Genomic DNA, 23,610 nt, shown 5'->3' with positions numbered 1-23,610 from the left:
CCAGGATGGTCTCGAACTCACAGAGATCCGCCTGCCTCTGCCTCCCGAGTGCTGGGATTAAAGGCGTGTGCCACCACCGCCCGGCTAGAAGTCATTTTTTAAAAAAATTTCAAACACTCCTAGAAAACTTTTCTCTTTTTCTGAGTTCTTTCCCTGTGTCATCTTGAACTTGAAGTATGATTAATTAAAAACTCAGAGAAAGATATTGGGTTTCAAATTGAAGGTCAGAAATGCAAAAGAGCCAGCCACTGGCTCTTATGTCTACCTCAGTTCAAAATGGCGCTCCTGCCTCTAAGAATCTCAGAATGAGACTGAGACTGAGAGCTGTCTCTTCCCATTTTAGAATCCTCTCTAGGGCTGGGATTAAAGGCATGCACCACCTGTGTAACTAGTGTGGCTCCTAGGATTAAAGTGTGTGTTACCCCTGCCAGGTCTATAAGCCTGACCAGTGGGGCTGTTTTACTTTCTGATCTTTAGGCAAGCTTTGTTTATTAAAATACAAATGAAATGCCATGAATTAAATACATGAATTAAAGCTAGCACCTAACACTGGTCTGATTGATTGCTTCATATATCAATGCCATTTTTCAGGAATGAGTAGGAAGGAAGTAAACATTCTATAGACTGAATGTCTAGGTAGAATACTTTAAACAGAGCTAGTCTTCAGCTTCTTGAATTCACATGTCAACTATATTGTTTATTGTTCATTATGTGGGAAGTCCCTTCTGTGAAGTGAGCCCAAAATGAAGCAAGATGGACAAGTTGTACTGAGAAAAGTTACCAAGCCATGTGGCAAAGTGTAGATTTTTAAAAAGGGCTAATTTAAAATTTAAGAGTTAGCTAGTAATAAGCCTGAGCTACTGGCTGAGTATTTGTAATTAATATTGAGTCTCCATGTCAGTTATTTGGAGAGTGACAGGTGGAAAAGAAAAGTCCTTCTACAGCTGAATGATTTCCTGAGAAAAATTAGAATTTAATGGTAATAGTTATATGCATGTATCCACATGTATTAACATGTGAGTCCAATATGCACACACATAAATACATACACAAACACTGGTATCTGAAGGACTTAGATGAAAATTAACAGTGTCCTGTGTACTCTGGCTCCGCCCACCTCTCTAGTCCCTTGTGCACATCCCCTTTGTGCTCTATTCACACTGGCTTTTCTCTGTTCTTCAATACACCAGGTTCTCTCCTGAACCTCACAAAGCCAAGGGGCTTCATGCATGCTATTCTTTCTGCCTGCCTGGTTCTCCATCCCTCTTTTGACTGATCAGTTCCTCCAATCTCTGTTTAAGGGTCACCCCCCCCCCAAGCCTTCCTCAGACTCTGTTCTTCACATCCCCACCAGTTGAGTCTGACCAGGTTCTCTCCTATTCTGCTTTGAGAGAACACGTTCTCTTCTCTCTGGTGCCCAGCCTAGAAAGTGATAACCTTCTCGTCTGTGCGATCATTCACCTCTTTTCCCTTTAGGACAGTTTAAGTTCAAAGAGAGCTGCTTAGTGACCTTCCCATCACCATGATCTAAAAAACAGCTTGGTACTTAGAAGTGGCTCAAAGAATATTTGCTGACTCAATGCTGATTTATCATGAATTTTTACTTGTTCCTTGAATGTTTCAAACCACATTGTGTGGTAGCATTATCATGAAAAGGGAATTTAAAATGCTTTTCCTTTCTGTTGGGGGCTGCAGCTGTCCTCTGCAGAGCTTGCTAGTCTGGGCTCTGATCCTCATTTACACCATGGGGCATGGTTAGACTGTATTGCCTGTGATGCTACTGCAGTCTCTGTGGGAGGTATTCTCCCCTTCCCGTCATCTTTGAGTTGTTCAGTACAAAGCAGATGCTTTGGAGGCCTGCTGCTTTTTCTCTCCTGCCCTCAGGGGTGTAGCCTTGTGGATTTTATGACTAAGAAATGACTGTTTGAAAAAGCAACCTGCCAGGCCACCCTTGTCAGCTAATGACAGGCTGGTATACTGAACAGAAATCCTGCTGTTGTTGCTTAGTATATGTCTCTTGGCATGACTCCCTCACAATTCTGTCCGTTCTTCTTACCTATAGTCAAAAGAGCTATAATCACTGTGATGTGTCCTGTGAAATCAAAGCTAAGTTCTTTCAGGGAATTACTGGGTGACTCCCTGTTTTCAGCTTAAGGTGTAGGTTTTTATTCCTTTGAACAAATGGTAACATTAATACAGTAGCTTTGGAGCTTCCTGAGAGTAATTTCTCCATATGGTACCTCTGGTAGCACTGAAGATAATTTTTTTAAGATGTCTGGGGGCTAGTTTAAAAAAAAAATCTTGTCAGTTGGCAAACATTTTACTGGCCTCCACAATAGTTCATCTACACATCACAATGTTACAAGGGTAATTTGTCACTTAAATCCTCTTCCGAATGTGTGGAGAATAAGCAAACCTAGTAGACACATCAGAAGAGAAGAAGCCCGGCGTACCTTGCCACCACTATGGACCCACATGAAGCAACAGTGCAGTAGCACAATGTCTTGTTTTTTGTGTCTAGAATCCTTAGACACATTGGCAAGGTGGTCATTTTCATGCATGTCCAGGGAATTCAGAGATGATGAGAGATACTGGCCCTCAGGACAATATCTATACTATGGTGAACCCACAGCAAGTAAGTTGCATTTATCTGGTGTGGAGACAAAAAGCCGATTATACAGTTGAGGGCAAAGGAGGAGAAAGCTTCTTGGAGATTAGCTGTTCCATCAGTGTCTTACATTTCAGAGGGATGTAATCATTGGTTTCATGATTAATAATCGTCATGGATGACCTTACTCTCCCATCCATAGTTTATCTGGAGATTGAAAATAAATGCAAAATCAATCTTGCAGAATGTCACATATCTTGTTGTTCCTAGTCAGTGATAGATACAAAATCAGGTTAAGATTGGCTGAGCAATTTGAGCTGGACCATATTACTAGTCAGAGGGATAAACTGTCGAGCTCTTTCTAGAATGATCTACTATGGTGTATCCCTGACAAAGGAAATGAACAAATCTAATTTTTTTTCCAGAAGAGTGGCTTGGCAGTCCGTTGCCTTAAACATAGATCTAATCTACACGGGAAGTAGAAAAAGACAAGATCTCCTAAGAAAATTGGAAGCATGGGGACCTTGGGATAGGGTTGAAGGGGAGGGGAGAGACAGGCAAGGGAGCAGAGAAAAATGTAGAGCTCAATAAAAATTTAAAAAAAAAAAGAGCTGTTTGGTGCCGTTCCTATTTCTCTTCATGCCTCTTAGCAGTCTCTGCCAGTACTTCACTCCTGCTGGTCCCTTACATCCAGACTCCATTTCTACAGAGTCACTTCCTGACAAACCTTGTTTCTGATTGGTCACAACTGCCAAGGTGGGACCTGGCAATCACAGAACATGTTCCCAGGTATTTCTCATCTCTGTGCTTCCCTGCTGGGTTTAGAGTCCTTTGGGGTAAGAGCACCAATGTTCCTGTTCTTCTCTGTGCATCCTATTTCTCTTCTTCTTTCATTAGTGAGCCCTTCTAAGTCACACCTTGAAGTCACCCACCCACCTCAGGGAAAAAATGATCCAACTGTGCAACGTAAGTCACTCCTACTATACACAAGGACTTATGAGGGATACGATGACAAACTGTAGACAGTGAATTCCTGAGGAAGAAATGGTTTGTTTCACTCAAAGTGTTTAATGCAGTATGGCCTGTGGGGCGGGTACTATGCTGTTGGACATAATAAAAGGGCATATGTGGAGGAAGCAACTAGATTAGCAGCCCCTCATGAGGACGGTGGGGTAAGTACAAGCAATATGATAGGGAACTGGAGATTTACAGGGGAAGGCTTCACAGAGAAAACAGCATTTGAGTGACTTGGACTGTTTACCTCATTCTTTAAAAAGAGAATCCTTAGTTGTTTAGCCAAATAACTACATCCTTGAGTTTTGTTTTCTATAGAGGGAATGGAGACCGAGCTCAGCAGTTAAGAATACTAGCTGCTCTTCTAGAGGACCTTTGTTCCAATCTCAGTACTAACGTCAGGTGGTTTACAACGACTTCTAACTCCAGCTCCAGGGGATCCGATGACCTCTTCTGTCATCTTTGGGCACTCACACACATGACACATATGTACATACACATACATTTCAAAAATTAAAATTAATCTTAAAATGCTATTTAAAAGATGTACTAGGGCAGAGAAACTTGTATGTTATGGATACAAATAGGTATACAACCTGGCTTAAGCTTCTCCTTCTCTCTTTCCTATAGGAAGAGGATGGTGTCTTTTCCAAATGGAATTAACCCATCGTGATTTGTGGACGGTAGTTTTGCTTGCTGTTGGTGATAATAAAAGGATCACATGGGTATTTGTGCATTGCAGACTTTCCTCTCCCTTTTGCTCTGATAATATATATTAATATATAATTATGTAACATAAATTATGTAATATAATTATATATTAATTATATATAGTGTGTAAGAGTGTTTTGCCTGCATCTATGTGTGTGTACCATGTGCTGGAATCCCAGGAATTGGAGTGGATGTGCATGGGCTGTGCTAGGAACTGAACCCTGATCTTCTGCAAGAGCATTGAGTGCTCCTAAGAGCTGAGTCATCACTCTAGCCCTGTCTACTCCGAGATTTTTTTTCTCTGATATTTTGTCACAGTAACAGACATGTGTTAAACCATCTCCTCCCTCATTCTGCCTTCCTCAGGTAAGAACAACATTCATGGCTTGATTAAAGGCCAAATTAGGGTTTATTTCTTTAGAATTTGTTGAAACAATACTGGGTGAAGAGTTTTGGTTATTAGATTCCTTTTTTTATTTCCTTCCTAGGACTAAATTCTCATAAGCAAATAACTATTTTGTTAGAATACTTTAAGGAATTATTTTCCTACATCAATTAATAACTAGATGGGGTCAAGCCCTGGAAAAATGTACTTCCTTCCCATTTATATCAAATCACAGCCTCTCTCATGAGCAAGCTGGCTTTCAAATGCTCCTAACACATTCTGAGGTGATGTTTGGGCAGAAGTGCTTTGAAGATTGCAGTTTGAAGGAGTTGGTCATAGAGGAACTAAGTTCCTGTAGAATACTTTTCAGGGAAAAAGAAAGTATTTCCGAGAAAAGAAAAGTGTTAATGCATTTTATTCTTCTAACTGGTGTTAATTACTGAGAATTATTGATTTAATATAAACTCTAGCTAGACAATTACAAAACCTCTATAAGCCTAAATTTCCATATCTGTATGTGGAATTCACTTTGGGTAGATGTGAGGACTGAAGAGGAATATTAATATCTCCGTCTGTCTGTCTGTCTGTCTGTCTGTCTGTCTGTCTGTCTGTCTATCTATCTGGCACCTATTGGCATTTAGCTACTATTTTAAGAATGCATCAGAGTTCTAACAATTTATTTCTAGAAAATGTTCGAAGGAAAAACCACTTTATACCTTCTCAAATATTTTCGTACTTTTTATTTTATACTATTCAGGATAGAACTCTATTTTTAAATAGCAGATGGTGGGCTTTGTACTTACGTGGAAGCAGATTAAAGGCTGCCCTTTCCTGCCTACCTACTTGGAAAAGATCCCCAAATCACATCCCACATCTCAATGTCATTAAGACCTCTAATCCTCTTACGAAAGCTTTCCTGGTTTGAGCCGTCGTCATCATCAGTGGTTAGATCTTTATTTGGAACAAAACAGCATCTCTGGGTATCAAGGTCTAAACTGGGTTACCAGCACTGAAACACTGCTGCAAAGAGCTTCAACTTTGCAAGATTCACACAAGCAGGCTCGCTGCCTTGCAAGACCTAGGCTCCTTGACACCCCGACTCAGTCCCCCTTCTGTTCATTACCAAAGTCTGAACATTTTTCTGTTTAAATCGATTTAGCTTTTGGGTCGTTTACAGGAAGAGCAGTTTGGAGAGGCTGGAAGGTTGGGCAGAGACCCGCTAGAGAAGTAACAAAAAGGTTTGGTTTATTGAGATATATATATATATATATATGTATATATCCAATTTTAGATTATAACAGAATGAAATAAGAGGCGCTGGCACCAGGCCTGGCCATGTCTCTATAGCTAGGGAACCTTGGCAAAGCTGAGGCCACCAGCTCCCCTCCCCCATCACTTGCAGCCAGTCCGCAGCACGCACCCCGGAAGGGTAGCAAACAAGGGGGCTGGTCCCCGGGAACAGGTTGTCACCTTCACCGTTCACTTAGGCCTTGCTTTAAAAACCACCACATTCAACCCAGCAGGCAGGTCCCAGGCCAGGCCAGCGAGGGTTCAGCAAGGTCAGTTAACTTGGCGCTGCGGCTTTCTGCCCGCCTTCCCATCCTTAGCACAGCAGCCGCTAGACATTTCTATTGGTCAGCATGGCTGTCTATCAGTCCATCGCGCACCTCCCCCAAACAGCCTGTCAGGTAGGCGCGTGTTAGCGAGGAGGAGCTTGCGCCTAAGGGGCGGGGCCTCGGCTGTGGAAGGCGCAGCGGCCGCTTCGCGGCTCTGACTCTGGACTGGAGCGCGCAGGCATCCTCGCCACTGCTACTCCTGCTGTAGCTGGTCAGGTAAAAGAGTCTTCCTCCTGGCCGTCTGCCCCACGTCTTCTCCCCAGCCAAAGGCTGCCCGCTCGGCCTCCCCGGCTTTAGGGTTCTGGTCAGAGCTGATAAGCTCCTACCTTAGCGTCCTCTCTGTTGTCGAGTTGCTTCCTCCAGCTCTGCAGCCAGGCTGCTGGGTGCTGGGAAGTGCGTCGGTGGCCCCTAGAATCACCCCCAACATCCCTCTCGACAGAACTCACATCGTTAACTCTCAGGCCCTAACCTCCTTGACCTGTCAGTGCAGTCTCATTCCAGCTTGGCTCAGAAAAGCTGGGGGGGGGGGGTTGGAGGGCCACAGAGAGGAGGATGAAGGCTCCCCCCCACACACCCCCGTAATGATGCAATTATACTGCAATGAAGTTGGATTGAGAATAGAAGCTGCTTCGTGTTTGTCTTGGCAATAACGAGGGTATCTGTTGCTGCACTGTGCTTGTATTTATAGGTGACATTCTGCATCACCGTTTTCTTCAGGCCTCCTTGCCATCATCACAACCATCACCAACAACATCATCTTCTCCTCCATTCAGAACTCTAGTTCCCTGAAGGCCTTCTCTGTTCCTCAATGTAAGTGTCGGACACTCCTCTTTCCAATAGGGGGCAATGTCCTTATCTCCAGAAGCCACAACCAAACCTTCTTTTAACTCAAGGACAACTAGCTGGGAACAGTGTGTGTGTGTGTGTGTGTGTGTGTGTGTGTGTGTGTGTGTGTGTGTGTGTTGGGTTCCCACTTGCAACTGGGATTTTTCCAAAGGAATCTTTCAGTTTTAATCCTCCACATGTCTGCTTACTAACTCCTAGAGAGTTTGATGTTGGCACTGACACTGTCGTGGTGGGCTGAATGCAGGGTCTGCGGTCCTAAAGTACAGAGCTGTGTGAGGCAAGTTATACCCATAACGAGTTAAGCCTTGGAGCAGACCAGGTCAAGCAGCAAAGCATCTGGCTTTCTCCCACAGTGGCTCCAGTTGTACCAAAGCTTGTTTAGTATTCATGCTTGCAGACAGGGTGTGTGTCACTGTGGTGTTTTATTATAGGTCCCCCTCCAACGAGGCTACTATGTCCTAATTCCTGCAGTATGCCTAAAAACCCGTTACTTGTTGATGCTCCCCTAGATTGCATACCTAGATTGAGAGAGAGGAAGATGATTGTTTGGGTGACTCTGGCTGAGGAGAATCCAGAGCTTTGAAATACCCTAAAGCAATGATTCCACGATGAGGGGGTAATCTGATATTCGATTCTCAGCTTTAATACTTTCCTCCGAAAAGAGGGTTAATAAATCAGAGATCTAGTAGACCTTACAGCAAGCCCTGGGAAGAGCTGAGCAAGGGTTGTTGAGTCTCAGAGGTATGTCTAGGAACTGCCTTCTGATGTAGACAACAGAATTTATTATATTCTCTCTCTCTCTCTTCACGTAGGGAAGTTGTAGATGTAAATGAAATAATGTTAGTAAGATGCTTAGTAATTTCCTGGCACATGGGAATAGTGGAATTAATGATCATTGCTGGTAGTAATACTAGCCAACAAGAATAACAAAGACCCTAAAATGTGTCTCTTCTCTTTCTCTGTTTGTTTTAGATCTCAGTACATGTGCTAACAGGGAATGGTCATCTTCAGGCTCCCAATGGGATTGCCTCTTAAGGGTCCTACCGATTGAACCCATCTGTGTTTAAGCGGCCATGTCATAGGAACTCCAGCCTGTGCAAATGCTTAGCAAGCTTTCGGTTAAGATGCATTAAAGCTGAAGTTTTTGGGGGAGGGGACTTCTCTCTGGTCTTTGGGCCTGTCCTAGGCTGTTCTTTTCTTACTGGCTCTTCACCACACTGTCTTGATAGATTGTGCCCTTCTGCAGACTCATTAGTGAATGTATTGGCTTCTGCCCAGGGGAAGTCAAGCAGCTTTGCTTCAAATGTCTGTGGGAATTGAAGCCTCTCTAAATCACTACCCTGAAGTAACTTATTGTGTAACAACATGATTCTTTTCTAAGACTACAAACTAGACAGAACCTCTGAATAACTGTGTAGTTTGTATCTCTTATCCCGAGAAGTTCACATCATTCCATCTGCTTTGGGAAGGGGAATGAATACTTGGATATCTGGAGTTTGTTGTCCTTCATATTAGTAGGATTGTTGAATTAGGAGCGGCGGGGCTGCGTCCCAGGCACCCAGCTGCCCACACGGCTAGCTTAGCTTATGCCCCGAAATAATTATATGGAAACTGTATTCTTTTAAACACTGCCTGGCCCCAATAGTTCCAGCCTCTTATTGGCTAGCTCTTACATATTAGTCTAACCCATTTTTATTAATCTTTGTAGCCCACGAGCTGGCTTACCAGGAAAGATCTTAACCTGCATCTGCCTGGAGTGTGGGAACCATGGCGACTCTCTGACTCAGCTTCTTTCTCCCAGCCTTCTGTTCTGTTTTCTCCACCAACCTAAGGGTTGGCCTATCAAGGGGCCTAGGCAGTTTCTTTATTCCTTAACCAATGAAATCAACAGATTGATATATGACACTCCCACATCATAGGATGTTTTTTATTGTGTGGGATAGAAGTCCAACAGAAAGTATCCTAAACAAAAGGAGGAGAATTTGGATCTCACATGAGCCCAACTGGGTCCTAATATCCTGGTGCAGAAGTTGGTCTACTCAAGAGGGCTCCTGAGTTTTAGGAGCTCCTGAAGTTGCCATCCTGCTCTCTAGCTCTTTGTCTTTGGGTATTTTTAACCTTTATCTTTTAGCTCTGTCTCTCCCTCCCCTGTTGATCTCACTCTGTTCCGTTACAGACCCTGCCCTCCCAGTGCCTTCAAAAACTCTAGATTCACATCTTTTTGGTTTAGAACCCAAGTCCTAAGCAAAAAGTCCCAGGAAAGAATTGCTCTTGATAGGTCCTTTATTCACAGGTGCCCACCTAGATTAAATGCTTTGGTCAAGGGATTGGGGTGCTATAGACCTTCTGATAACTGAGGGTTGAGTTTCATATCCTAATCTTCTGCCATATCCAGATAAAAATCAGTGGGGCAAAGGAAGAGAAGTAGAAACTGGGGACAGTTTGGGTCTTGGCATGCTGGTGGTCAACATGCTTGATGGAGAACTGAGGAATATCTTTCTCTGACCTGGCATAAGTGCTCCACGGTTGTTATGTTAGAGCTCTGGGTTCATGCATATCATTGCAGACTGAACTGTGTTTCAGGTGACCTTGCTCTTAATATTTTAAATTGAAACTTTATTTGTGTAAGCAAGAAAAGTCATCAGGGATGTTGAAGAACCTGCAGTGATTCCACTGTTGGCCGTTTGATCATGTTTGGAGTTGCTTGTAATCTCTTCTGGGCCACATTTGTTAACACCCGCCATATTTTTTGGATGTACATAGTATTTGGTTTAAAATCAGCTTAATTCTTAGCGGGTCTCAGCCTGTGTGCTGGCATTCATCCGACGTGCTTGATCTTTGCAGAGATGCTAAACCACGAGGAGCGAATGTGAGCCTGCACCAACAGGCTGGCCTCTGGAAGGAAATGAAACATCCCCGTGTTTAGGGTCTGAACTGCAGAAAAAGCAGTGATCCGTGTGCCCGGTAAAACAATAATTACTGTAGTTGGAGGAGGTAGAGTGGGTACGACCTGCTGACCTCAGCAACATACAAGACTGGAAACTCAGGAATGGACTGTGTCTTCCTTGCAGTTTCTGGGTCCTTTGGTGAAGAGTAAAAGCAGTCTCAAGATAGTGGAGTAATCAATGGTTTTTCTGTACTCACCTGGTCCTCAAACATATCCTATCCTAGTGCCTCTGTGGTTATGGGGAGAATTGTTCCTTCACTGGGCCTCCCTACTGCTACCTTCCTAAGCTGAACAGACCTCTGAAATTCTCTGCAGGACATAAACTTCTAGCCAAGTCCTTTTTATTTTTCCTTCTCCAAACTCCTTTTCCATCTCTTGTTTCCCTGCCTTAATCAAAACTGACTTTTTGTGTTCTATTTTATTACTATTCCTCCCTGTTCTCCTATCTAAAGTGTCACCTATCATTGTTAAATACTGATATACTTCAAATTTAACACATTTTTCTTTGGTCTTCCAAGTGACAAGCTGCTGAGGGTAGAATGTTGGATTTGGCAGGACGTTTTAGCGTTTATGCTATCCGCCAGGGCTGAGACATTAATTGAGAAACAGCAGACTGGGGAGGAGAGATAAAAAGCAGCCCAGGAAATAGCATTATGTTGCAGCTGACAGGTCCAATTCTCACATCCCTGCCCTGAGCTTTCCCTTCTCAATGAGAGGGCTCTAGGGCATGTTCTGGGGGAAAGAAGTACAGTGGACATAAATGACCCCAACATTGGTACATTTAAAAAATCCATCAAATAGAGCAGTGCTATTAAACAAGCCTTCAGCCACAGCTGTTCTGCTCTTAGTCCACGTGGACAGCTACTCACACTCATCCAGCTGTTTTGCTTTTAGTCCACGTGGACAGCTACTCACATTCATCCAGCTGTTCTGCTCTTAGTCCATGTGGACAACTGCTCACACTCATCCAGCTGTTCTGCTCTGAACCCATGTGGACAGCTACTCACACTCATCCAGCTGTTCTGCTCTTAGTCCACGTGGACATCTGCTCACATCCATCCAGCTGTTCTGTTCTTAGTCCACATGGACAGCTACTCATATTCATCCAGCTCTTTTGCTCTGAACCCACGTGGACATCTGCTCACACTCATCCAGCTGTTCTGCTTTGAGCTCACATGAATATCTACTTACACTCATCCAGCTGTTCTGCTCTGAATTCACGTGGGCATCTGCTCACACTCATCCACCTGTTCTGCTCTTAGTCCGCATGGACATCTGCTCACACTCATCCAGCTGTTCTGCTCTGAGATCACATGAATATCTACTTACACTCATCCAGCTGTTCTGCTCTGGGCCTACACGAACATCTGCTCACACTCATCCAGCTCTTCTGCTCTGAACCCATGAAGACAGCTACTCACACTCATCCAGGCTTGATGCTATTTCCTGTGATACCAACACAGTAAAAATGACACATGTTTCAAAGAGAATAAGAACCTTCTTGGTTTGTAGGAAAAGTCTTTTCCAGTAACCCATTCCTTGTAGTAATTCTGATTTCTTAAAACCTAACACTCATGCCAATGAAGTCCACATGAAATTGTGTGAACGAATGGTGTCACCTATAGGCGAGAAGGCACTCTCCTAGGTATGTACGGGTGACCATGGTGCTGCCATTGCTCTCTGAGTGTTCCCCACAAATGCCACATCTCTGTCTAGAGCCCAGGTTTTTCTCTTTTATTTTTTATTTTTGTTTTTTGAGACAGAGTTTCTCTGTGTAACATCCTTGGTTGTCCTGAATCAGTTTCTCTAAGTATGAAAATGCAAGGTGTTTGTACTTTGATGGTGTAAAATTGCTGAATTAGGAGGTAGAGATTGTTTTGGAATAATTGTTATGATGATAGTTAATGATCATTCTCCTCTGAGAGAAATAAACATTGTGTTTACATGCATTCAGACCTCAAGAGGTGCTGAGTAAAATTTCCTTATTCTTTGAGAATACAATATCTTGTCTTCTACCTAGAGAATAGTTTGTGTGCACTATAGGAGTGGTTCTCAACCTTCCTAATGCTGCAGCCCTTTAAATACAATTCTTCATGCTGTGGTGCTCCCCCCCCAACAATAAAATCATTTAGTTGCTACTGTATAACTGTCATTTTGTCACTGTTATGGATCATAATGTAAATATCTGATATGCAGGATATCCCATATGCAACCCCTTTAGGAGGGTTGCAACCCACAGAGAATCGCTCTGTTAGAGGTAATACATAAAACTGTAGACTTCCGCTTTGCTGTGTTCATTGTCAAGAAGCATGCCTTGGTGCTCTAAGCCCTGTGGATACTAACAGAGCTGGATTTTTGCCATTCCAGCACATAGTTCATGCACCCTGATGTTCTAACAAAGAAAAAATCCTTAAAGGATAGTCAGTCTAAGGGCAGGCAGTGAGAAGTGGCTGTTCTCATCCTGGGCTAGCATAGAGGATTTAGAAACCTTGCCTCGGTTACTAGCTCTGCTGGCCCCTCATTGCACAAAGTAATTGGCGCAGAACCTCTTAAACAGAAGGACCAGGACTCTGAGAGCCTAGTGTGCTTGCTCAAAGGCATACATTTAAGTAGATTCTGGTTAGTGTGTTGCCCACTTGCAAGGCTTATATCTACTTTCTATGTCCTAGTAGGCCAGTGAGAATACTCCTGGTTTTAACTTATTTTACTTTAAAGCAGGATAATCCATAAATATAGTGCAATATTTTGAGTACATATCTAGTAAAAAAAAAAAAGCTTTTATACTCATTAAAATGGTCACTGTTCTCTTTTTAGATGAAGGCAGTCACTTTGGACAAATTTCTAAGCCTGACGCATATTTGGAAAGATTTGCAAAAAAAATTAAACTAACAGATCTGCAGAAAGTGGAATGAATTTTTAGAATTGGCACCAGTCCTGGCCTTGTTTGACAGTGTCCTCATCTCCTTGTATGTGCTTCTTCTGTAGCATCCTTTACTGCTTACCCATAGGAGACTGGCAGGGCTTTTGAATTCTGCTTTTGCTACCCATTCAAGTCCCAGATAAATAAGGTGAAAACATTCTTTAATGGATAGTACTGTCTTTGTGTTAAGTCTACTTTGTGGTTTGTCGTAAGCTAGTCCTAATTTTAAGATCTGCAAACATACATTAATTCTAATTCTTAGGAATATTGGAAGAACTTTAACTCCACAAAAATCACAGTTTATTAAGAAAGACTATAACAGATTACTAAAGAAAATATGTGTTCTTAATCACTATACATAATTCTTGCACACAAATTCTGTAAGGAAATGACAAGGTAGTTTTCTCATTGTACAGTAGAAAACAATGAGATTAGGATGTGAAAAATGACTCGCCCAAGGTCACTCCTGCTCAGTAGCACAACTAAGAATAGATCCAGGATCACCTGACATCCTCGCTTTATTCATTACATCACTGAACTCCTTTCTGGAAGGAATTGCTCTTCTAATTCCAAAAAAAAAAAAAAAAAAAAAAAGGAAGAAGGCAAAGGGTAGTGACATCCTAGACTCAGTTTGGGTGACTTGGATTTTTGGTCCCCTCCCCCACACTTATTTTCACGTTAAGATGAAACGTATCCATAACTGTCAGTTTAGCACTATTGACTAAATTCAAGAGCTCAGCTAAGTCAGATTTGTTATGAAATGTAAGTCACAAGCAGAACAAATGACAAAGCAAGGTGGCGCTTCTACCTGAAACACAGCTACAAGAGAGTGGACAAAGGGAAGGGTCTAGCCTGGGCATACACACAAAGGGCTGGGTCATGGGCCCTGGAGAATAGCATAAGGAAAATGAATGTCATGAACACAAAGGGACTTGAAAAGCTGTTCTGAAAATTTGTTAAAGGAGTGTAGAGGGCTTTCACTGTTACAATTTCCTTTGCACGATACATCCAGAGCGGGGAGACAGAATTACTAAAGTCTCATTTTGCTCCTGTCTTTTCCATCCAAGCCAAGAAGACGAGTATCCCCATCAGTGAGAACAGCCGTAAGACAAGAATCTTCCCTCTTTATTCACTAAGAACAACTTTTATTTCTGTTTTAATCATGCTTTTTCTCGTGAAGGCCAAGCAGTTGGCCTCCACCATCCTTAGAGCTCCATCACTGCCCAGAACTGTGGTCTGGGAGAATGGTAGCATGCCCCAGTGTTGGCAGAGGGGCCTTCTGGTCATGGAGTAGTAGGCCACATGACTGGCACTGTGGCATCCAGCTTTTGCCATCACAACTCTCTCAGCTGTAGTGTTCGGGTCACAAGCTTCATGACATCTCCTGTGTACCCACCTACCTGCACATACTACACACACACCTCTAGGGTGTTATGGCTTCCTTGGGGACTGCCAGGAAGCAAGGCATGAATCTCCTACTTTTAGGTCTTTTCATCTCTCTCCCCCTTTACACCTCAGAAATCTGAGAGAGCCCTCCCTCCTTTCATTTTTTTTGGGGGGGGGACTCTTAGTATCTAAAGTTCTCTCTCTCTCTTTTAATAGTCTCCAAGAAAGTCCCTAAAAAGATTGTATATCCTCCTGAGAAATTCTTCTGAGAGGTTGAGATTTGGGGAGATCTAGGACTATTGATCAGCTATTTCTGTTTTTCTACTTACCTCACTTGTCCTGATGCAATTACTTCCCATGGATGCGTATCAAGGAGAAAGGCAGGAAAATATAAGGTGACTATAGATTAATATCTCTGAATGTTACTTTGCTCTAGAACCACGGTACCTTTGGGATATGTTGTGAATACCGATTTCCCTTCTTCAAAGGATGACCTATAAGCAAAGGGCCCATATATTCACCGCCACCTCTCTGGCCAAACCTAGGTAAATGAGCAATAGAGTTTTCACCCAGGAGGGGATACACGAGATGTTTTCTTCAAATCAGTGTTTTCGACTGGAGGATGACAGAATGTAGGAATCACTTGAGTTAAGTTATAGGGAAGTGCTCCAGGGTTCAACCTGAGAAACTGACTTCCCGAAGGTTCTGCTTCAGCTTCTTCCTCTTATTGGCTCACTCTTCTCTTTATCTAATTTCATAAAATGGTCCACGAATACCCCAACATCGCATTTGCTTCTGGTTTTGCTTAAGGCGTCTTAAAACCCAGCCAGATTCTGTCACGTTCAGGCAAAGGTAATGTAAGAATGATCCCCAGTTTGCCAAGAAAGAAAAGCAGGGTGAAGAGGAAACTGAAATCCAAGATAGGTGAAGGAACTGTAAGATAGAATCTAGCCACCACGTAGGATGTGTTCATCGAATGATTTAAAGGGACAGCTGCATGAGTTGGATTTGTGATTCCTGAGCACACTTTGGCATGGTTTGAAAAGAATGTTTCTAGTTCTAGCCACTACCTTGACTGCTAGAGAGAGCTGAGTGATCGTCAGGATTTTCAAAGCTGGAAGCTCTTGCATTTAAGGGCTCTCTCAGGGCTGGGGTTGGAAAAGCCAGGGTAAGATATTTCAGGGAACAGGAAGTTTGCAGGAGTTTAAAGGGGGTTGGACAGGAGAAGAGCTGGATTATCATACAAGCAGTAAGGGCAAGAAATTGATAGAAATAGATTCGGATGAGAATAAGAGAAATATTTATACATATTTAGAGCTACCTGGAATGCCATGCAGTTTCCTTTTGTGATGGAGAAGTGAGTTCAAAGCAAGGTGATTAGGTGTTCATAAAGGCTGCAGTGAAGGAGAGAAGGGGCACAGTGAATCATATCTAAGGTTTCTTTAAAGATTGAGTAGCGTTAACTCCTAGACTAGAAATACCAGCCTGTACTCTGACAAAATGCTGAAGGAGTTACAGCTCCTCACAAACATAGTTTTATGAAATCGCTCTTCTCTTACTAAAACATATATAAAAGCTTCAGAGTTTGATTGGCAAAAAGACATTTCCAAGAGTAAAGGTAATAAGAATTTATTCATCCTTTGTATTATAGTCAGCAGTGATTAAAGTTGTTCACAGGCAATGAGTTGTTCATTGAAGTTGAAAGAAATAACTACTGTAATATGAATATGATAAGGCTAAACTTGGGGAATACTGGATTTTTATATAAAATGAGAAGATACCTTGAAATTATTACAAATTATACCAACTTAAAGCTTTTATAAATAAATAATGTATTTTAATTTCTGTGTTCTATGTGCATGTGTGCTTGTAAGGGTGAGTATGGTTGTGTATACTCATGTGTGTCTGCATTTGGAGGCCAGAGGTTGACAGCTAATGTCTTCCTTGGTTGCCCAATTGTTCATATTAAGGCAGGGTCTCTTGCTGAACTCAGTACTCACCATTCCTGCTAGTCTTGTTGGATTCCATCTCTGCCTTTTGAGTGTTGGGAATCCAGGTAGTACTCAATATCCAACCTGGCTTTTATAAGCCTTTTGGAAACCCAAACTCCAGCTGCCATGCTTGCATGGCAGGGGCTTCATGTTTACACAGCGGGTTGACATTATCTAACAGTAGGTAAAATACCTGAAAATGAACGTAAAGGAACATCCCTAGAAGTTGAACGTATGAGTCATCTTCCCAGCCCTGAAACACACTTTATGGAAATAATGTATGTTGGTTATTAAGAATTCTGATAAGGGACTGGAGAGATGGCTCAGAGGTTAAGAGCATTGGCTGCTCTTCCAGAGGTCCTGAGTTCAATTCCCAGCAACCACATAGTGACTCACAACCATATACAATAGGATCTGATGCCTTCTGCTGGCAAGTAGCGCACTCATAATAAGATATAAATAAATTAATAAAGGAATTTCAATAAGGCCCAAAATTATGAGAGCAAATAAAAATTATCTCATGCTATAATTCCCATTATCAACCTTGGATGCACATTATTTCAGACATGTATATACCTGGATGTTTGTAAATATTTGTGTAAAAATGGGTAAACAAATATAACAAAAATAATATAAAGTTTTGGATTCCAAGCAATTAGAGAAAATGAAACTAAAAGAAAAGTGAAACTTCAACTAAATTTACCTCATTTCAGATAAGTTATTTCTTTAAAATCTCTGACTAAAAATAATATGAGTTTTGGTTAAAAATAAGTTATAAATTATTGTCCTCATATAGCAGCAACTGATTACTGTGTGCTTTTGAAACTTCTCCCCTCTCTTCCCTACATCTTGAGTATTATTAAATATTCTTACTTCTGTGCAATTCTATTTTGTTACTCTGCTTTGGGCTGCCAAGCTTAAATGGCTTCCTGTATGCCAACTCTGGGGATGTTTCCTTTGTACTTCATTTTAAGGTATTTTACCTACTGTTAGATAAATGTCAACCCACTGTGTCAGCACAATCCCTAACACTTTAGATCTCTGAAATTGTGTGAACTGCTAGCCTTATTGTTTGCTCACCAAAATGTTATTGCATATTAACTTACTGTCAGGAATTTCTACAGAAAATCCATGTAAAAGCACACATAACCCACCCCTGTCCTCAAAGAATGAGTGCAGCCAACATACAGTAAATTCCTAGTGTGTTGGCTCCAAGGCAGCTGTTTTATTATTATTTTCCCCACATAAGACCTGGCGTTCCATAGTCATCTGGTAAATATGTGTGCCATATGCTGTGGTACGTGCATGAGAAGCTGTGTCTATTTTTTGTCTTGATCTATTAGGAAGATATATACTGTCTCTATTCTATAGATGCCAAAGCTGAGTCTTGGCAAGTAATATCCTGATTTTACAAAAGGAGTCGAGTGTCAATCTCATAGCATCAGGACTGGGTCATTGGTTCTTAGCGGTAATGGAGGAAAGAGAAACATGCCCATTGATGTGATTCAGTGAGGTGGGGTGCATAGCCATGTATGTACAGTTAGAAGGCTCTTTGGTCCAGGCTCCCTGCTATCTACTTACTAGATGTATAATAACAAGAAAGCCCTTCACTCCCCTAAGCCTTGATTTTATTTCTGTAAAACAGGGTTAACAGTGAGAGTATTAAATGAAATAATGTCAATTAAATATATACAATAGTATCTTCCCGAGGAGCAGCTATTGGCATTTTTAGTATTTTTATAAAGTACTCTGGATGTTCAAATAAAAGAATACCTGCCTGTCCACCCAGGCTTTCCAGGGGATGAGACCTTTTTCTTGCACTCTACTGAAAGCCCAGGAATTCTTCTGGTGCAGATAGAATCTTGGTAGGAAAAGAAACGCGAAGCGTGGGTTGGAGAGGTCCTGCTGAGGCACGCTGCCCTGTGCACCTCCTGCGACTTCCTTCCTCCACTTGTGCTCTCAGAGACTCTGCAAACCAAACAGGAGCATCTGTGTTCCAAGAGGCTGACTTGCGAACGGACGACCTTATCTTACTGGACCATCTTCCCATTGAGAAGGTGAATGAGCCAGTGTCTGCACAGCTCCAAGGAAACATGAGGTGACAGGGCAGTGTTAGGGCTCTTGGCCCGGCAGGCTTCTGGGGCCATCCCAGGCCAGAGTATGTGCAGGGATGGCTGGTCCTAAGCAGGGACACATACATTCTCTAACCATCTAGATCAGCGTTTCTAAATCTTCTCCTCATTGCCACCCACATTTAAGCATCCCCTCTGTGAAATGTTCATACAGCAGATGATCTGGGTTTCTATTTATGTACTGTTTACTTATCCTGCCTCATGTCTAAGAAAGTCAGATCTTCTCTCTTTCTGATAAACCAACGGGGATGAGCCAGTCTTCAGAGATCCTCTTCAGGTAAGCTCCTGCTCAGCCTGCATCCTAGAAAGTGGTACCCAAGCCGTGCTTCTCCCAGCTTCAAATTCCCCAGTATCTTCCTGTTAGAATTTAGAGTCTTAGGTTATGGGTCTCCGAATGTGCCTCATGGGTGTTCCTGTCTGTCATTCTAATGGGACCCGAAGCCAGTCTGTTTGCAAAGAAGAATTGCTCCCATGCACAAACCTAGGCCACTAAACAGGGCCCAGAAGGAGGGAAGTTTGCTACTCTAGAAAATCGGGTGAGACGTTTCTGCAAAAGTGCCAGGGGGGATAGAACCGTGAAGCACGATTGATAAAATCTCAGTGTCAGAAATTGGGGTTCAACCAGAAGATCTGAAAAGCAAAACAGCCAGACACTAGATCTTACCTCAAACTCAGTCCAAAAATGCTGATTCTGCCTCCAGGAATCTCAGAAAGAGACTGCATCTGAGAGCTGTCTCACCCCGGCTTATATTCCTCTCTAGGGCTGGGGTCAAAGGCTTGCACCACTGGGATTAAAGGCATGAACCACCCGATTTCTGTGGCAACTAGGGTGCCTACTGGGATTAAAATTAGATGGTTTAGAAGCAAAGCTGTGAAATATATGAAAAAAATTTCAGAATAGTGTCATATGAATGACAGATAGGAATCAGATTCTACAGATGGAATAACATGTGCAGAGCCCCAGGGAGAAAGATGTAACCTGCATCAGAGTCTCTAAAAGGTCACTAAGCCTGGAGTATAATAGAAATAACCTTGCTATGAAAGTCTCATTGGCAATAGGAGGAAACGTCCCCTGGGAATTAATTCCATAACAGGGGTTTAGAGCATACTCCTGCTGTCTGCCAGATACCATGCTGCTCAATAGACACTGTCACGTATCATTAACTGTATTTACACGAATGGGAAGTAAGGCACACAGAGATTATATAGCTGTTTCAGGTTGCCATGCTAAAATAGAAGAGCTGGCATTTGAACTTGGGTCCTAAAGCTATGTTGGGAATCAAGGATACCCTGTCCCTAAGACTATGCAGCATGGATGGAGCTCAGAGGCATGAGAACATCTGAATTCTTTGGCATAATAGACTTGAGGCCAGCCTTGTGCCAGATGGTGTGATGGCTAGTCTATTCTTGGTCGTCAGCTTGACTATATCTGGAATACACTACAGTCCAGAAATGGAGGGCACACCTGTGAGAGGTTTTGCTTGGTTTGAAGTGGATGAATCCATCTCTAGTCGGGGCCTTTGAGGCAGGACAATACACACCTTTAGTCTGGATTTTGCGTTGGGAAGACACATCTTTAATCTGGATCACACTTTCTACTGGAAGCCTATATAAAGACGTGGAAGAAGGACGTGTTGGCTCTTCGCCAGCGTGTCCTCACCTTGCTAGCACATCTATTCCTTCATTGACAGTAGAGCCTACATCCTTGGGATTCCATCATATGCTGAAGACCATCTGAAACATTCAGCCTTGTGGACTGAGCAACCACTGGATCCTTGAACTCTCTGTTCACTGACGGCCGTTGTTAGATTAGCTGGGCTGCAACCTGTAAATCATTCTCATATATTAATTGTGTGTGTGTGTGTGTGTGTGTGTGAGAGAGAGAGAGAGAGAGAAAGAGAGAGAGAGAGAGACTATACTTTATACATACATATATATATATATATGTATATGAAGGGAGAAAGAGTTTCATTCTATAAATTCTGCTATTCTAGAGAACAGTGACTAATACAAACGGCTAGAGAGGTTGGAGTTGAGAACAGGCTACAAAGATGTAATGAGCTGCTTTCAACTCTTAGGCCAAAATTCTAGAAGGTCTCCAGTTAAAGACTTTTGCCTTTGTACATGGGCCAGTTAGGGGAAATTAAAGATAGTCTTTTAGGTGGTATTGTTAAAAGTCTGGACCAAAAAAGGGGAAACCTTGAAAATCCTGGGGTGGAGGGGTGGATATGGTCCGAGTCTCAGGTAAACTGACAGTGGTTGCTTTGTAAGAATAGAGGCAATTCTAAAAGGTGTTAATTTTACTCTCAGTGTCATTGTTAGTTTCAGTGCTTTTGATTGTTTTTCGTTAGCTTCTTATTGATGATGAAGTTGTATCTTCCCCCAATATCTAAACTTCTTAAACTTCCCTTTCACATCTTTCTGTATTGTGATGTCTTTTTTGCCTTAAAAGTCTCAGTTCAGATCCTGTGTGCACCCTGAATTTTCCATTTACCTATAAGAGTAGTTTGGTGAGTGTGTCCCTTTCTCTGCTGGAGAATCATGGAATGGCACTGTCAATGGTTGGGGGAGGCTGAGAAACTTGCCAGCGTGTACTCTACATTGTTTGCAATTATTAGAATTAGCCCTAAGTCCAAGGCTTCTCACTCTGAGTTCATCACTTTCCCCTCCCTTTATCTACACTGTCTCTAGTGAAGAATGCTCTATCCTGGAGCACACAGCTATGTGCTGATTAGTCCACACTGTGGGATTTAAAGAGAGAAGCTAGCAAAAGAGCGAGTCTGTCTTCTGTATGACCCTCAGAATCCCTGATTGGTCCTCAGAGAGACTTGAGAGCCTGTGCTTCCGAACCAGCTACATTCGTATCCTACCCAGATCAGCCACTTAACTGCCTGAGAGACCCCAGGCAAAAGCCCCTCCCTGTGCACCAGTGTTTTCCTAGGTAAAACAGAGACCACATTACCACTCTCATAGACATTTCTTTTGTGAAAATTTTGTGAAGATAGGAAAAATCCTTAAAAGAACAGCTAGTGCACCATGAGTGGCCATTAAGTAAAAGGAAATGCCTTATTTAAAGTCATAGAGTGTTTCTCTTTCACTTAATAACCAAAGCTTTGGAACCCTCTCTGTATTCCAGACTGGCTTCTTAGCTACAAGTAGCAGTGTTGGGATGTTGTGGGTACTGGGAAGATTCTTGGGCCCTATTAGTACTTCCACAACTTAAATATAGCTGGAATACTTCTAATTAGCTTCACAGCCTGTAAGTCTTCACTGACAGGGGACTTTGAACATTATTTTATGGCTCATAAATATAATGAAAAATCTAAATGATTTATAACTGGTCACATTTTGAGGATGAGTTTTCTTAGAGACTGGAAGAAATCTATAGTTAGAGGGAAAGTAAATATAGAGAGACTGGCTAGATGGAGATAAATTCTCCACCTAGAATGGTGTAGCTGGAAGTCTTTTCTCTGTTCCATCTGCTCCCACTGGACTGGTTTCTCTCCTGCTGGTTCCCACAGCCACTTATAAAATAATCATCTGAAATCTTAATATTAATTATAATTGTTTGACCAATGAGTCAGGCTTCTTATGCTAGCTCTACATATAAATCAACCCATTTCTAATAATCTGTATATCGCCACTTGTCCCATGGTTAACTGGCAATTTTCTGGCGTCTTCGTTCCCCAGCAACTGCTGGTGTCTTTCCAACCCTGCCTTCTTTTTCCCTGTCTCTCTGCTTGGATTTCCCATCTAGCTATATTCTGTCCTGCCATAGGTCAAAGCAGCTTCTTTATTAACCAATGGTAATAAAACATATTCACAGCCTACAGAGGGGAATCCCACATCAGAGTGGTGTAGATGCCCATTCTGTACTGCTCCATAAAGGATGCTTAAATGAAGATGTACTATTACCCTTGAAAGTGCTCCAAACAGCTGTTCTACAGTGAAGTCTGTGTCTCCCATGTTTTTATGTGTTGATCTTGCTGTAGTTTTCAGATAAATTTCCCATTTGAATAAGATGATGTGTATGAATTCCCGAGCCCCAAAGAACATTATGGAAGTTTGAGACATCATAGTCAGCAGTCAGTTCAACTCTGATAATAAATGTTTCGTCTTATTTGAAGGGAATGGCATATAGAGGATTGTGTAGGGTTCCTCTGCTGTGGTCTGTAGTAAGGTTTACCGCACTGAGGCTGTGCCTAGCAGCTGCCGGGCAAGCATTGTGCACGTTGGACTGTGCTGGTTCTTAAAGCCCCATTCTTCTAGATGCCGGAGAACAGAAGCGGCCTATTTCCTTGAATGTCTTGTAAAAGAGGCATAGAGAGAGAAGAAAATAGATGGTGACACATAGAAGGCGAGAGCACCTCCTTCCAGAATCCCAGTCCTCTCCCTAGAAATGGCCTGCCAAGTTGTAAAGTCTCTGTGTTCAAGACCTTCCTCTGCAGAAAAAGCTCCTTCCTTTGAAAGGGGTCCAGCTAAGTACGTAGGGCGGATGTGGAAAGAACCCTGTTTGTCCACCTGAAAGGGCTCCTCAGCAGAGTGAGATTCCCATGCAGGGTCACAGGTCAGCCCTCGGATTTTAAAACAGAAATCTCGATATAATTGACCTATTGCACTTTGCTTTTGGAAGAAGGGTGTAGATTGTAGGAAGATTTCTGACTCAGTGCCCAACTTTTGTATAAATTAGAGTATTGGTCAGTTGGTCATGATAATTGACCGCATGTCAGTATCGGAATTAGTAAAACTCTGAAAAACTGAGACCATGAAAAGTGACATGAGCTTGATCAGAATCTAATGGGTGACATTTGGCTGTCTATTGACTTCTTAAATACAAGTGATCAAGCTGTATGTGTAGAGGTCACAAATGGTCTAATTATCTAAATCAATAAAATGCAATGATCATTGGGGCCTACCTTTTGTTCAAAATGAAAATTGTGTGATTTGAAACACTGCAAACCCTGGATTATTTACTTTTCCAAGAAGAACTCAAATAACAGTGAATTCCATCTGAGGATGGAAACAGTTCCGAGGGCAATTCTCTCAAATGCAAA

The 23,610-nt window shown here is 42.3% G+C and overlaps 1 protein-coding gene across 1 annotated transcript in view; it reads left to right on the top strand.

The window, feature by feature from the left end:
• The first annotated feature begins 6,490 nt into the window (after positions 1-6,490).
• Fmn1 (formin 1) overlaps positions 6,491-23,610 on the top strand; it is a 372,570-nt gene continuing 355,450 nt past the window's right edge. The window contains exons 1-2 of the mRNA XM_005364222.3: positions 6,491-6,550; positions 7,023-7,144. The gene's annotated coding sequence lies outside the window, so the exon portion shown is untranslated. The remainder of the gene's footprint in view (positions 6,551-7,022; positions 7,145-23,610) is intronic.

Source organism: Microtus ochrogaster (assembly GCF_000317375.1).
Source record: "Microtus ochrogaster isolate Prairie Vole_2 chromosome 14 unlocalized genomic scaffold, MicOch1.0 chr14_random_1, whole genome shotgun sequence".
NCBI lineage: Eukaryota > Metazoa > Chordata > Mammalia > Rodentia > Cricetidae > Microtus > Microtus ochrogaster.
Note: the sequence above shows the minus strand (reverse complement) of the source record. Positions and strands in the feature narration are given on the sequence as shown.